Source organism: Arachis hypogaea, chromosome 19, assembly GCF_003086295.3.
Source record: "Arachis hypogaea cultivar Tifrunner chromosome 19, arahy.Tifrunner.gnm2.J5K5, whole genome shotgun sequence".
Lineage (NCBI taxonomy): Eukaryota > Viridiplantae > Streptophyta > Magnoliopsida > Fabales > Fabaceae > Arachis > Arachis hypogaea.
In genome coordinates, this window is record NC_092054.1 from 103,918,427 (window position 1) to 103,924,402 (window position 5,976).

Below are 5,976 nucleotides of genomic sequence, written 5' to 3' on the forward strand. Positions count from 1 at the left end.
AGAAGGATCGAGGAATTAAACAATTTTGAGGCAAGCAAAAGATTAGGAAAAGTGGTGGTTCTAGTTGTATGATTATGTATTGAGGTTGCATGCTTATGAAAACTTGTATGGGAGCTCATAGGCGGGACATAGAGTTCAAAGAAGTGTTGTGGAGATTCTCAAACATTTATTGATCCCAAAAGCAGCAAACAAAACAAAAGAAAATAAAGAAAATACAAAAACAAAAAGAACATGGCCCAAGGCTCTGAGCATCAATTACTAGGCAGAAAAGAAGAAAGAAACAAGAACTCAAAGAGTTGTTATCCTAGTAAATGCTTGTGGTCGAACTGTGTCAAAGAGAGAGGCTTGAGCAAGTAAATCCTAAAGGGTGCTTCAACACCTAATACCTTAAAACTAACTGGTTTAGGAGTATTGATTGAAAGCTTATCTAAAGAGCCGCTTTGAGACACGACACTTAGAGTCAAGGCCAAAGCACAGAAACGATAAGCTGCTTCAAGGTGATTACCTATAGAGAGATCTCCATGATATTATTTGGAATAAAGTTCTAAGACCTAAGACTCCCAAGATGTAGGGACTAGTAAGCACTGAAGCCCTTGCATGAGCACATAATTTAGAGTTCACCCCACTGTCACTTAATCACTTCACTCACAGGATAGTACATGTAATTCTTCAAATCCATTCTAATTGAAAGGACCTTTGAGCATAATTCTTTTCTTGCTTGGGGACAAGCAAGTTTTAAGTTTGGTGTTGTGATGACACGTCATCACAGCCTAGTTTCACTAGTCTTTTTCTTTTGTTTTCATTTAGTTTTATGCACTTTCTTAAGCCATAAGTAAGCCAATTGGGTTGAATTTCATGTTTCTTTTGATTCAATCAACCATGGATAAATTGATGCATTTTCATGAGTTTTTGTGCCATAATTGCTCATGTGACAAGAAGAAGAACAACTCTCATGATTATGGCATAGCTTTGATACAATTGTTGATTGATGATAGGTGGAATAAAGCTTGGAAGAAGGTTGCAAGAATGGGCTTGAAAAGAGGGATTCACGTTTGAGCTAACGTTTGCCTCAAACGTTAACTCAAACGTGAGAAGCAGATGAAGAACACCCTGGAGAAGAGCCAACGTTTGCGCTAACGTTTGAGGCAAACGTTGGCTGAAGAAGAAGCAAGGGAAGGCAACGTTTGTGCCAACGTTTGCCTCAAACGTGAGGTCAAACGTTGGTGCCAAAGAGAAGAGAAAGAGCACTCCTGGGCATGGCAACGTTTGAGCCAACATTTGCCTCAAATGTGAGGTCAAACGTTGGCTACATTTTGGCAAGGAAGAGCATGGCAAAGCACCCCTGATTGATGGTTCAGAGGAGCCACGTTTGCGCCAACGTTTGCCTCAAACGTTGGGCCAAACGTTGGCCAAAAAGGGAGCTTGGGAAGACCCACGTTTGAGCTCACGTTTGACCTCAAACGTTGGCTCAAACGTGGATGACAGCAAATTGGCATCTGCATAATGCCTCACACAAGGGACGTTTGAGTCAACGTTTACCTCAAACGTTGACTCAAAAGTGAATGGTTCATGGCCCGGTTCACTAATGAATTTCTTTCCAACACCAAGAACAATCAACGGAGGCTATTATCAACCCAATTCCATCAAGGCTAAAGGCCTAATTCAAGGCTTAATGATCATTTGAAGAAAGTATATAAATAGCTTAGGATTTGAAGTTTTAAGGGAGCTTTTTCCTTTTTAGTTTTGCTGAGTAGTTTTTGGAGAGCTTTTGGGTTTTGAGCTATTTGGAGATTTTGAGTCTTGGGTGTTGAAGAATTGAGGAAATTCTGTCTCAATCTCACCTTGAGATCTCTCTATTTTCTTTACTACACTTTTGGAGAAATCAATGTTTGAATTCCTTTCTTCTACTGCTTGATCTTTACTTTTCTTGAAATTAAATTCGAAATTTGGATCTAGAAAGGCATTGAGATCTAGACTTGGTTATCTAGTCTCTTGGGTCCTGAGATCTACATCTTTCAATTTCAATTTCCTTGTTTCGTTGCTACACCAAGCTTATTGCTATTGTCATTTGAGATCCGGTTTAATTGAATCCATCTTTTATATTTCTGTTTGTTGAGTTTTACTTTTTCTTGTTTAATTTCTGCAATCCCAATTCCCAATTCCTTTTATAATTCAAGCAATTTACATTTCTTGCACTTTAAGATTCTGCAATTTACATTTCTTGCGTTCTAAGTTTCTGCCTTTTAATTTCTTGTTCTTTAAGATTCAGCTCTTTTTCTTTTTGTTCCCATTAATTTCCTGCAAATCACCCACTCCCCTTTACATTATATGCAATTTAATTCCTGTCAACACAATTTCACACAATCAACACTTGTTTGCTTGACTAATTCAACCACTAAACTAAAGTTGCTCAATCCTTCAATCCTTGTGGGATCGACCTCACTCCCGTGAGTTTTATTACTTGATGCGACTCGGTACACTTGCCGGTGAGTTTTGTGTCGGATCGTTTTCTGCACATCAGTGGTTGGCCACATGGTGAGGGTGACGCGTATGCATCATGGACGCAGGCGCGTGGGTTGAGTTGCGCAGCTAGCACAGTACCAGCACGAGACCAACACAACTTTCGGCCACGCACCCATTTACGTCGATTCCAGGGTCACGCATACGCGTCAGGGTCGCTTACGCGTGGTCTGGCAAATGTGCAAGCGACGCGCATGCGTCTTTGAAGCGTATGCGTGGTCTTGCTTGTGCGCGAGGCATGCTTCCAGCACCACTCCGGTCCAACTCTCTGGTCAATTCCATGGTGGTGCGAACTCACACATGACACGCACACGTCAGGGACGCTTGCGCGTCGAACACCCTTTTTTTTAAATCTACGAAGTGTTCGGTTCCTGTTCTAAAATAGCTGCATGATTAGAATACACTTAAAACAAATAAAAAACAATAAAAACTCAATGAAATTCAAATAAATAATAAAATCAGTGCAATGAAAATTAAACTAAGGATACGAAAACATCGGGTTGCCTCCCGACAAGCGCTTCTTTACCGTCACTAGCTTGACGGTCAGCTACTCTAAGGAGGAGGATCATAGGGGCTCAGCTCTTCACCCCTCACCTTGAACTTCTTTCCTGTGTCTCCATAAAGTAGCTCAATATGCTCCAGAGAAAGGATTCTGTTTACTGTATAAGTCCATACTGGATTTCTAGTCAACACCACCTTCATTCTTGGGGAGAAACCTTCAGTGGGGATCTTTTTGTTTCTCCATCCCCTGGGTATTTTCTTCTTTTTGGGAACCTCTTCCTTGGTGGATGATGCATTCCCAACACCAAACTTAGGTTTGATGTCAGGAGGAATTTCATTGATTGTCACCAAAGGAGGTTTGACCTGCAGATTCTGTTGTCTGTCATCAGGGGGTTGTTGAAGGTTTGGATCAATAAGCTCAGTCTACATGCACCTCTCTTCTTCACCTGTTGAATGTATATATTTGAAGACATGAAAGACTAGTTGCTCATCATTCACTCTAAGCACTAATTCACCCACTTCGACATTAAGCAGAGCTTTTTCAGTGGCTAGGAATGGTCTTCCTAGAATTATAGAGGCATTCTCGTCAGATCACATAACGCTTTCTCAAAGGTTGTGCTCCCAATGGTGCATGGAATTTGAAATCTCCCTAGATCTGGCATCTTCTTTGGCAAGTTATTCTGAATTACGGCACCACATTCCTTAGTCAGGACCACTATCTCATCTCCCTTTAAAGGCTTCTTCTTTGACAATAATTCCTTCATGAATTTGACATAGAGAGGCATTTGCTCCAAAACCTCAGCAAAAGGAATATTGATTTGCAACTTTCTGAAGACTTCCAAGAACTTTGAAAACTACTTGTCCTTGGTCTCCTTTTGAAGTCTCTGAGGATATGGCATTTTAGGCTTGTACTCAGGAGCCTTTGGCAATGTAGGATAAGTGTCAAGAGAGTCTGGGAATGGGTTGTCCGCATGCTTTGGAGGGACGTGCTCTACTTCTTCCTTCTTCTCCTCTGGAGCTTCTTTTTCAACTGGCTCCTCATAAACTTGTGCTTCCATACTTGCCACTTGTCCACTTATCAAGGTGATAGCCTTGCATTCCTCTCTTAGATTTGGAATTGTGTTACCGGAAAGGCTATTAATGGTCCTCTTATCAATTTCATTAACTTTTGTGGCTAATTGACCCATCTGAATCTCCAAGTTTTGAATTGTATTACAGACCTCTCAAGTATTTGCTTGCTCAGTTAGCCCATTTGCACCTCTAAGTTCCTAATGGAGGCTCTGGTTTCCTGCATAAAACTCCTCATCATCTCCCAATTAGAATCTTATTGAGATTGAGAGTTTGTCTGCTGAGGTGGTTGTTGTTGATGAGACTGAAATTGGCGGTTATTATGATTGTTCTATTGGAAACTGCCATGAGAATTATTGTTGAAATTCTGAGATCTCTGAGGTTGGTCCATCCACCCAAGATTGTATGTCTTAGAGTATGGATCATTATTGGAATTTCTAGGACCACTCCCCATGTAATTTACCTGTTCAGAAAAAGATTGAGCATAATCATAATTCTCATTTTGTACAAAATTACCTGTCATGTCATAAGAGACCTCTTGAGGTGGATTTTGAGTGTTGATAGATGAGACTTGAATTACACCCATCTGTTGAGTAAGTAGATTTATTTGCTGAGATGTAAGCTTGTTCTGAGCAAGAATAGCATTAAGGGCTTCTAGTTCCATAACACCCTTCTTCTGAGGAACCTCAGAGTTCACAGGATTTTTGTTAGATGAGTATAAGTATTGGTTGCTAGCAACCAATTCAATAAGCTCAATAGTCTCCTCCGGTGTCTTATTCTTGTGTAATGAACCACCTGCAGAATTATCTAAGCACATATTGGACATTTCACCCAAACCTTCATAGAAGATATCTAGTTGGGTCCATTTGGAGAACATGTCCGGAGGGCATTGCCTAGTTAGTAGCTTGTATCTCTCCCAAGCTTCATAAAGAGTTTCACCATCCTTCTGCCTAAAAGTCTGAACCTCCACCCTAAGCTTAGTCAGCTTCTTTGGTGGGAAAAATTTAGTAAGAAACTCAGTAACAACCTTGTCCAAGTATCCAAACTCTCCTTTGGTTGGGAATCTAGCCATAGCTTTGCTCTGTCCCTCAGAGTAAATGGGAAGATCATGAGTTTGTACACCTCAGGATTCACTCCATTTGTCTTCACAGTATCACAAATCTGTAGAAAATTAGAAATAAATTAATTTGGGTCTTCTTGGAGAAGACCATGATACTGGCAGTTTTGTTGCACCAGGGTGACCAATTGTGGCTTCAACTCAAAGTTGTTCGCAGCTATAGGAGGCACTACAATGCTTTTTCCATAAAGATCCACAGTAGGAACAGAATAAGAGCCAAGCACTCTCCTTTGTTGATCATTCCCATTCAGATTTGCCACATTGGCATTAGCAGCATCATTAGGATCCATAGTAGATTCTGCAGCCTTGTAAAGTCTTGCTTGTTGCAAACGCCGCCTGAAAGTTCTTTCAGGTTCAGGATCAAAGTCTAAGAGATGTTCTTTGTCTTTGTTCCTGTGCATAAACAAACAGAAGACAAGAAAAGATGGAACTCTCTATGTCAGAATGCAGAGAATTCCCAGTGAGGTAACCTGAATAAAGAGATAAAAATATTGAATAAAACAAACAACTACTAAAATTTGAAAATTACTAGTAAAATTAAGATAAAAATTTTCGAAATTATTAAGTAAATCAAATAAGAAAAATTAAAATGAGACTAACTAGGAAACACCAAACTTAATTTCAGAAATTAAGAAAAATTACTAATAATAAATTCGAAAATAATAAGGTAGAAATTAAATAAAAATTAAAACTAAAACGCCTAATCTAAGCAATCAAGCAACTAATAGTTGTTAATCACTAACAATCTCTGGCAACGGCGCCAAAAACTT

The 5,976-nt window shown here is 39.8% G+C and overlaps 1 non-coding gene across 1 annotated transcript; it reads left to right on the plus strand.

Moving 5' to 3' along the window:
• Positions 1 to 4,961: 4,961 nt before the first annotated feature.
• LOC112781012 (small nucleolar RNA R71) lies at positions 4,962 to 5,068 on the plus strand. Its single transcript, XR_003191813.1, has one exon. It is a non-coding gene; the product is annotated as a small nucleolar RNA R71 (small nucleolar RNA).
• Positions 5,069 to 5,976: the final 908 nt, after the last annotated feature.